Source organism: Vidua chalybeata, chromosome 6 (genome assembly GCF_026979565.1).
Source record: "Vidua chalybeata isolate OUT-0048 chromosome 6, bVidCha1 merged haplotype, whole genome shotgun sequence".
Lineage (NCBI taxonomy): Eukaryota > Metazoa > Chordata > Aves > Passeriformes > Viduidae > Vidua > Vidua chalybeata.
Genome location: NC_071535.1, coordinates 52033080 through 52041202, shown reverse-complemented (window position 1 = coordinate 52041202; position 8123 = coordinate 52033080). Strand labels below are relative to the sequence as shown.

General features: G+C 47.0%; 1 protein-coding gene across 2 annotated transcripts in view; it reads left to right on the top strand.

Moving 5' to 3' along the window:
• The first annotated feature begins 1461 nt into the window (after positions 1-1461).
• The window catches only part of DENND2B (DENN domain containing 2B), a 151770-nt gene continuing 145108 nt past the window's right edge, over positions 1462-8123 (top strand). For both annotated transcript variants that reach the window (XM_053944692.1, XM_053944691.1), the window contains exon 1: positions 1462-1540. The gene's annotated coding sequence lies outside the window, so the exon portion shown is untranslated. The remainder of the gene's footprint in view (positions 1541-8123) is intronic.

Below are 8123 nucleotides of genomic sequence, written 5' to 3'. Positions count from 1 at the left end.
GTGGGATGACAGATCAGAATATCTAAAGACAATGTATTTCATTTTGCTGGTGAGGTGACAAAAGCCAGGAATAGTTTATCCTGAGCATAATGAATTTCATTTTACTGGTAAGGTGGCAAAAGCCAGAAATAGTTTATCCTAAGCACTTGGTTCTGGGCTCAGGGAAGTATCCTTGAGTAGGAAAGCTCGTAAGCATTTGCCTGACACTGAACAGTATTTTGCTTCCATTTCAGTCAAAGGAAAGAAAGTCACTAAGTGCTTAAAAGTTCCAGAAATGTGTAGTGCTGGAATTTGTATTTCAAATTGCAGAATACATGCTGCTCTTTATTTTTCTTCTGTACCTAGAATAATTTGATTAATCGATTGTGAAGTGACTTGTTTTATCAATGCCCACATAACACTTCAAGATCTAGGAGCAGTCTCTGTATTTTGCAATACTCACGGTCCTGCTGAGAGCTAGCATCCTGCCTCTTCCTGTACTATCCTGTATTATTTTATATCAAACGTTTTGGGTGCATTTCTCATTTGCCAAACCACCAGAAGCCGGTGTGCCAGGGAGCTGGCCCGCACAATGCGGTTGGTGGCCTGCACAGACAGTGTTACATGCAGGGACTTTCTTTACCCCAGGTACGCGCGATGCCCTGGGAGCCCTGGCTGAGCCGTGCCAGCGAGTGAGACACTCGCGCTGCGCTGCCCAGGCAGCTGAGCATTCCACATTGCTGCCAGGAGCTGCTCCCGGGAGGCTGCATCCCAACCCAAGGTACCCGGCACGAAGTTCAGAGGCACGCCGCTGCCTCCCTCGTCCTCCACAGGTGCTGTTAGTGGAAAACTACCCCGCGGAGCTCGGAAAGGCCCGGGCGCTCCTTGGTTCGCAGCTCCCTGATGGGAGCCATCTGCCCCGCGCCTGGCGCAGGAAGCGCGCCTCCTGCACTCCTCCTCCCTTCCGCTCTGCCCCGCAAGCGGCTCTGCCCCGAGAGGAGCCCAGCGCTCGGAGTGTTTTAAATAAAAACCAAGTGGTATCGCCCCTCCGGGCTAGAGCGAGGAGGAAGGCTGTCAGTCGGGGGGCTCGGTCCTCTCCTCCTCCTGTGCCCATCGCATCTCCCCGCGGACCAGCTGGCCCTGCCTGTCTTGGTCCCCTCCCTCACGCCTGTCCGGGACCCGGGTTTGGGGCTGGGGGAGGCGGTGCCCACCCCTCCGCGGGGCAGGGGCCGGGGTCGGGGCGAGTGCTGCCGGCGGGAGCGGCGGCTCGGCAGCCCGGGGCTGCAGCCCGGGCCGGGCTGCGCTGCGCTGCGCTGGGGGAGCAGGTTTCTTTGTTGGCTGCCGGGTGACTGGTTCCCATTAATCTCCCGCACTGGTCGTGGCCGTCTCCACTTCCTGCCTTTGCATACTTCTCTCTCCCTCGATCTCAGTCCCTTCCCACCCCCTTCCCTCCCCCTTTTCTTTCCCTGTTCCCAGCTTCTCCAAAAAAGCTACTATCGCCCGGGCTGCGGGACGGGGGCTGCAGGCGGCCGGCGGAGGGAGCGCATCCCTGCGCACCTGGGTAAGGGCCGGGGAGGCGCACTGCCGGGAGGTGGTCGCCTCCGGGAATCCGGGCAGGGGAGCGGGACTAGGGGGAGAAACGATTGCTCGTGCTCCGGGTGGCCGTCCCTGCGTGCCGAGAGCCTCCCGCGAGCGGGGGGAGGGGGGAGGGCGGGGATGCGCGGCGGCGGCGGGGGCTCGCCGGGAGCTGCGGCTCCCCAGACCGCGGAGCCCCCGCGGCAGCGGAGCCGCCGGAGGCCGTGCCGGTGCGGGCCAGCCCCGCGATCCTGGCGGAACCCTTCCCTGCCCTGCCCCGGGGGAGCGCAGATGGGCGGGGGTCCTTGCGCACGGGCGGAACGGGGACTCGGTGCTCCCGCGCTGGTGCCACCGCCGTGCCGCGCGGGACGCTGCTTTTTGCGTGGGTGGCGAGGGCAGAGACACCGCGGAGGGACAGAGCCCGCGGGACCACTTCGGCCGGACCGGGCTAACTCCAGTCCGGCTGGGTAGCCAACGCGCCGAGCGTGGGGCTCTGAGCTGGGGGAGACGGGGACCCTGCGGCACTATGCCCACTCTCATTCTCGGTCCAGCCGGCTGCGGTGTTTGCGTGCGTGCTGAAAAATATAGAGGAGCCACCTGGACTCCGGCGGAAGACTTTAGGATCCCAGGACGGATTTGGCTGAAGAGCTAAGGGAGTTCTGCCGCAGTTCACTTGGTGGGAAAATCAGATGTCCTGCTCTTGGCTTGGTACCAAACGTTTGCGTTACTAAGGTCACTGCAATCAAAGAGTAGCGGTTACATACGAGAGAGCCTTCTTGTGTTTACTCCAGTTTTATCACTCAAATGTACTTTGAATTTAGTAGTCAAGCTGAATGAAGCCGGGTGCATAGTATTACTGCATGGAGTATGTCAGTAGTAGCGTTTTCTACACCCTGCACTGACTTGGGGAGTAGGGGTTCTTTCATTTTTATGGTGGCTAGTCAGACTTAACTTCAGGCATATATTAAATAATCCAATAAAATTGGAGTGATCCAAACCCGTGGAAGATGAAGGATGAAACTGTTAGTTGTAGTCTGGTTTTTGATGATAGGATGAATTGAAGTGAGGTTGATTTGTCTTTAAGACTTAAGAATGTTTTGTTTATACATGATTAATTTATAGTTGGTGGATGAAAATTTCCATATAATGGAAGGGTAAGTTAACAGGGCAAAAGTAGGAGTATCATGCATTTAAGGTGAGGTTTGAGGAAATAATTTATGTTTTAAGAGCACCAAAATTTAACTTTCATTGTGTTGATCAGGTTATGCAGGTGACACAGTAACCACGTTGACATGTAAGAGTAAGATTTATGGGTCTGACCATTCATTTCCCTCTTTCTTTAAGATTAGTTATTTAAAATAAAACTGCAACACATTTATAGCAATGGTGATGACTTTATCGAGTTACTCTGGAGTGTAGTCAAGCATCTTTTTAAATTAGCTACAGTCTGTGCACTGTTAAGGGTGACAGGACTGACATGGAACTGATATCTTGCTTCTGAGGTAGAACCAGTTTCCTCAAGAGTATGGAGTAAGGAAAGGGGCTTTTGGGAAAGGTTGACAGGGATGGTGGTGCTGGGCTTCACTGGGGCATGGAAGACTGTCCTGTTCCTAGAAGGATGTAGCATGTGTTCTCCTCTTGTGTGCAGAAAAAAGAGCCCTGCCCTGGCCTGGCTTTCTGCTGCTCCCTTCAGGGTGCTAAACTCCCCCTGCCAGCTTGTGCTGCGTAGTCACTGCCCTTCCTGGCTCAGGGGGAGAGGTGCCTTCTGTCCTCTCCTATCCCTGCAGCATGTTTGTGCTGTGGCTGCCAGAATGTGCTCCAAGAAGCTCAGGATCAAGCATTGCTCTTTCCCTTTAAGCAAATGCCTTCATGTACACTGCAGCTCTTTGAGGAGTGTGTGACCCCTTATTATTTGTGACCCTGTAAACCATTGTGTAATCTGTTGACTGTAACATACCATGCCAATTTATTCTTGGTTGGGAAGTCTTGCCAAGGACTTGATGGAATAGCATGATTTTGTCCACTTTATTGTTTTCATTGTGTTTCATAAACATCTAAGACCCTCTGGGAAGAATCACTGGGGTGGCTGGGCCTCCTTTTTTTAATTGCTGGTTAAATAAATGTTACCAGTTAAAAAAAAAAAATTAAAGTGGTATGCGGATCTCAGAATGCCTGGAACTGCCAAACACTCATGTTTAGGAAGTAGGACTATTTTTAGTGTAGGGGCATTTAAAGAAATTATACAAGCCCCTTGTGAAGAGGTCACTGTGAAGTACACTGAAGAGCCTGCTTTTAACTGGAAAGTAAACCCAAGTTTCCCACAGCTGAGTAAAGCAAAAGAACCAGATTCGTGCTTTTCCTGCTTAACTGAAGAGGGAAAGGATGGATTTTTTTGTTAGTCTACTGTAGTAGAAGTAAGGATGCCCAAATTCTTATCATACGACAACAAAAATGCTGGTCTTAATGACACCCTCACCTCTCTCTTTTCCTCCAGTGAGTATCTGCAATGGAGATGGAGGACTGAAAGGCACTTGACACTTTTGAAGAGGGGCTGGGACCTGGCAGCTGAGAATATGGTGTATCCCTTGGGATCTGTGTTTTTGGGAAGTCAAAAGTCCCCTACATGAATCCATGGTTGCCATTCTTATCTATTTCTAAAAGAACAGGGGTAAAAATAGAGAAAAAAAGATCATGTGTGTTGAGAACTCCAGGTGATCTGGGCTCCTAAATAACTTCTGAATATGGGACTGAGGTTGCCAAATAAATTACTGTGATTCCAGAGAAGTCTTTCCTCAATTCATCTTCCTGAAAAATGGAAGTCCTGGTTTAAGAGAATGTGGTTTAGGTCAAAGTTACCACTGTGTGCCACAAACATATTGTCTATGAGGTCTTGAGTAATCTAGCTATGTTTAATATAACCGAGGTTCCTGCAGGGCAGAGGACCAACATCTGGACTGATCAGACTTTCAAAATGTCTGAAATGATAGCAGAGTTGATTTTTGGTCCAAACTTCATTGATGTCTTGTTTAGAATAAGTTTAGTTTAGATTATGAATTTGGGAGTTTTCCTTTTTGGTTTTTTTTTTTTTTTTTAATTTCTTTTTTTTCCAGTTGCTGAGTGCCATGTGTGTTAGTTTTGTCTGTGTGCTGTAAAGTGTGTGCAACTGTAGCTTTTCAGATTTTTTCTGCAGTTGGGATTTAGTTGGCAGTGCAGACAGAGACAAGTTTGGGGAACTAAATCCAAATATTTACATTCTCAATTTGGCCTAGTTTTTGTGCTTGTAAACATTCTTAGTCAAATTGAACTTTGGTGAGGTTATAAGTGGCTTTGCCAAGCCTTGGAGAGTCACACCCTAGAAGACCTGAAATTCCCCCTTTTGGAAGAGTTTTGGATGTTTTTTTGGGTGTACATACATCATCTGAGAGTTAGTACTAATTATTTTTATCCCTTATTCGACTGCAAAATCTTTTCCTGATTTTTTTTTCATGTAGAATTGCCTCATCCTGTGTCAAGTTAAATGTCATGGAGGAGAAGTCCTGCCCACTTATGAGGTCCTATGCAGATTCCATAAATCCTGGTCTCCTATGCTACTGTAGAGCTCTGCCCTGATAGAGAGGGGCCATGGTGGAGATTCCCCTCTCTCTGTAGCTACCCTTTTCCTGGTCCTTGTTTTTTCATTGTGCAGAAGATTTTAAGACTGATTTGAGCAATGGGGATGCTTGCTTATGGAGTTTCAGATTTAAATCCACTTCTCATTCTTGTAGGCTTTGAGCAGCTGTCAGATTTTGCTAGAAACTTTTTATTCACTGAGGACTGAGCCTAAAAGATGTGTTCTCCATTAGCAGTTGAACTTTCTGAAGTCAACACTACTACAAACTGTAGGGATAGGGATCAGCTACTACATTAATACTTCTTGGCAGCCCACCCTCTTGTGTGTGGATTGTGTTTTCCTGTTTGGGGCTGTTGCTGATAATCAGAGTTTGCAGTTAAGATAGTTTAGTTGCAGAGAACTGGAGACTATTCTGGGATAGAGGTGACTGCAGTGAGTTACAGTGAGAGCTCTTACTCATCAGTTGAGGTCTGGAGCTTTGTGCTCTTAGCCAGCTGAGTCTGGCCTGCCTTAGCTTAATCCACGGTGAACATGGATTTAGAGTAATGTACATGGTTTAGAGTAATGTAACTTGGAATGTATTCTCAGATAATTAAGCTGTTCAGGGAAATGAATGGTCTAATTCCTACAGCCAGTGCTTTTGCTACATTCTGCTGTGAGCTTCTGACCTTAGAGATGTGCTCGGTAGGTTGAGGAACGCAGGACAAGAGTTGGTGTTCACTTTTAATGCCATCTTCACCCCTTCTTTGAAGATACGTTTGGTGGAGCTGTGTCTGTAGGCTGAAAAGCTGTCAGCTGCTGCAGTGCAGTTGAGAATTCAGTGAACTTGTGCAAATGGAGAAGTCCTTAAGGACTCAGGGAAAGCACAGTGGGTTTCTGTCAGAAGTGCACCGTGTGTGTGTTCACACACACAGGAATGGGATGTTATTCCAGTGTGAGTATATCTGTCTCCTAATTGCTCCTTAAAATGAAGATGTAAGAATGCTTAATGCATTAACATTTAGTGTTAAGACTGGTGCCAGCACAGGAAACCAGGTCTTTGAGTTGAAACTTTTAACATTATTCTCTAACTCCCACGTTATTAAAAACAGTCACTGCATAAAGTTTTAAAGCCATAATTCATTTTATCATTTTGATGGGGTTGTCACATTGACTTACTGGTTTGCATTTTTTCCCCTTAGTAAAAAGATTAGTAGTCTTCATGGGACACCCAGTCACAATCACAGGGGACAAGTGCTAACTGACCAGCACTGTGCAGAGCACTCTGCTCATCCTGCTGTTCCAACTGTTAGGGCAGAGACCAAAGATTTTGGGAGGGCTGGCTTGGAAGATCTTGCAACCCTTCTTCAGCAAAGAGCAGATGTTTCAGACACTGACTCTGCTCATTGTTCTGGGAAGTCCTTCAAGTTAGGAGATGAATCTGTCTCTTGACATTTTTCCTTTCAACTTGAGGGAGTACAAATAGTTTTTGCAATATGGGGTGAAATTAATGAGGAGTTCTAATGATTTTGATCCTTTGTCCTGGTGAAAACTCCTATCACTTGAAGTCATGGGAAAGGGCCTAGAATCATGTTTCTTTCTATGTGGGCACAAAGAGAAATAGGACATATTGACTGACTCACTGTGTGTGAAAGTGCTTCTCATTTAGGCTACAGGATTGTAATGACTGAAGTTTCCAGCTTGCTTCATATCTTAATCCTGGTTCTAGGCTCACAAAATCCTATTATCCAGTGTTATTCAAATGAGCTTTGTGAGCCAGAAATATTGTTTTGAAGATATGGCAAATGAGTAAAGTGCAAAAACTTACCAAATAATCAGCAAGCTCTGATTATTTCCACTAAGCAGTTGCAAATCAGGCTGCAGTTCCATATCACAGCTTGTGCTTTTACTGCCTGCTACATCCCTGCTATATTGTTAACTTAATCTTTGAGCAGAACACCACCTGTGCCGCTCAAACTGCATAAGAAATGACTGACTTGAATGAAAGTTGAGATCAGGATAGGAAAGGAAAAAAAGGGATCATAAAGAAGAGGTGTAAAATCATCTGCACCTCCCTGAAAGCTGTTTGTAAAGATTATTTACTTAACAATCTCCAAAACCATTAACACAGCATTCAGTTCCCATCAATACAATTCATGCAGCTTTAGGTTAGTGTGTGCATTTCTGATGTTTTATGGAGGTATCCATCAATATTTCTCCTGTGGAAATGAGTAAATATCTGGAATTATTTAATTGTACTAAAGGGGAAAACAAGGACAAGCACAGGGAGCTCATGCTGTCTCCTTCTTGTCACCTGTCTTGTTTGAAAGCCCTTGGGACACTCAGGGATACTTGCAAGTTTTAATGGCACAGCCCTGATAGCCTGGTTTTGTTATTACTCAACCTCAGGGTATCTTGCAAGCCTCCCTCCCTGCTTTCACAGGTGCTGAACTTCAGCTTTTCCCTTCCCAGTGCTAGGGATTGGTGCAGAGCTGTTTCCTGCTGCTTGGCCCAGTGTTTATTAGCCTCTGAAGCAGCACTACTCTTGCTGCTGTAGTTGTAGAGCAGCTGGCAGAGGAGCTGCTCTTTCTCTCCAGAGGTGTCCTCGGGCCTGGGAAGTGAAGGGGGATGTTGCCAGGTGGCAGAGCTACCTTCTCATCTAGTGCCAAGGTAAGCTGGGGATAATCTTCTTTTGCCTGCTCTGCTTTTCCTGTGGCTGCAAAACTTGGATAACACAGGTAACTCTCTAGAAAAAATAAATTCAGGAGAGGCAAGGGCTCTCAGACTCTTGCCATTTTACCTGTAAGTAAGACTTCATCTAAATCTTTGTGCTTTGGGAAAGGTTGTCTGTTAACTCCCAGGGAAATCTTGTCTTTTCTCTTCCTCAGTGTTCTGCTTTTCTTTTTTCTCCATTTAGCCCTTAGCTTCCCTCTGAAAGCACTCCAAGCCCAGCATCTGAGCTGTAATGAACTCTGTGTGT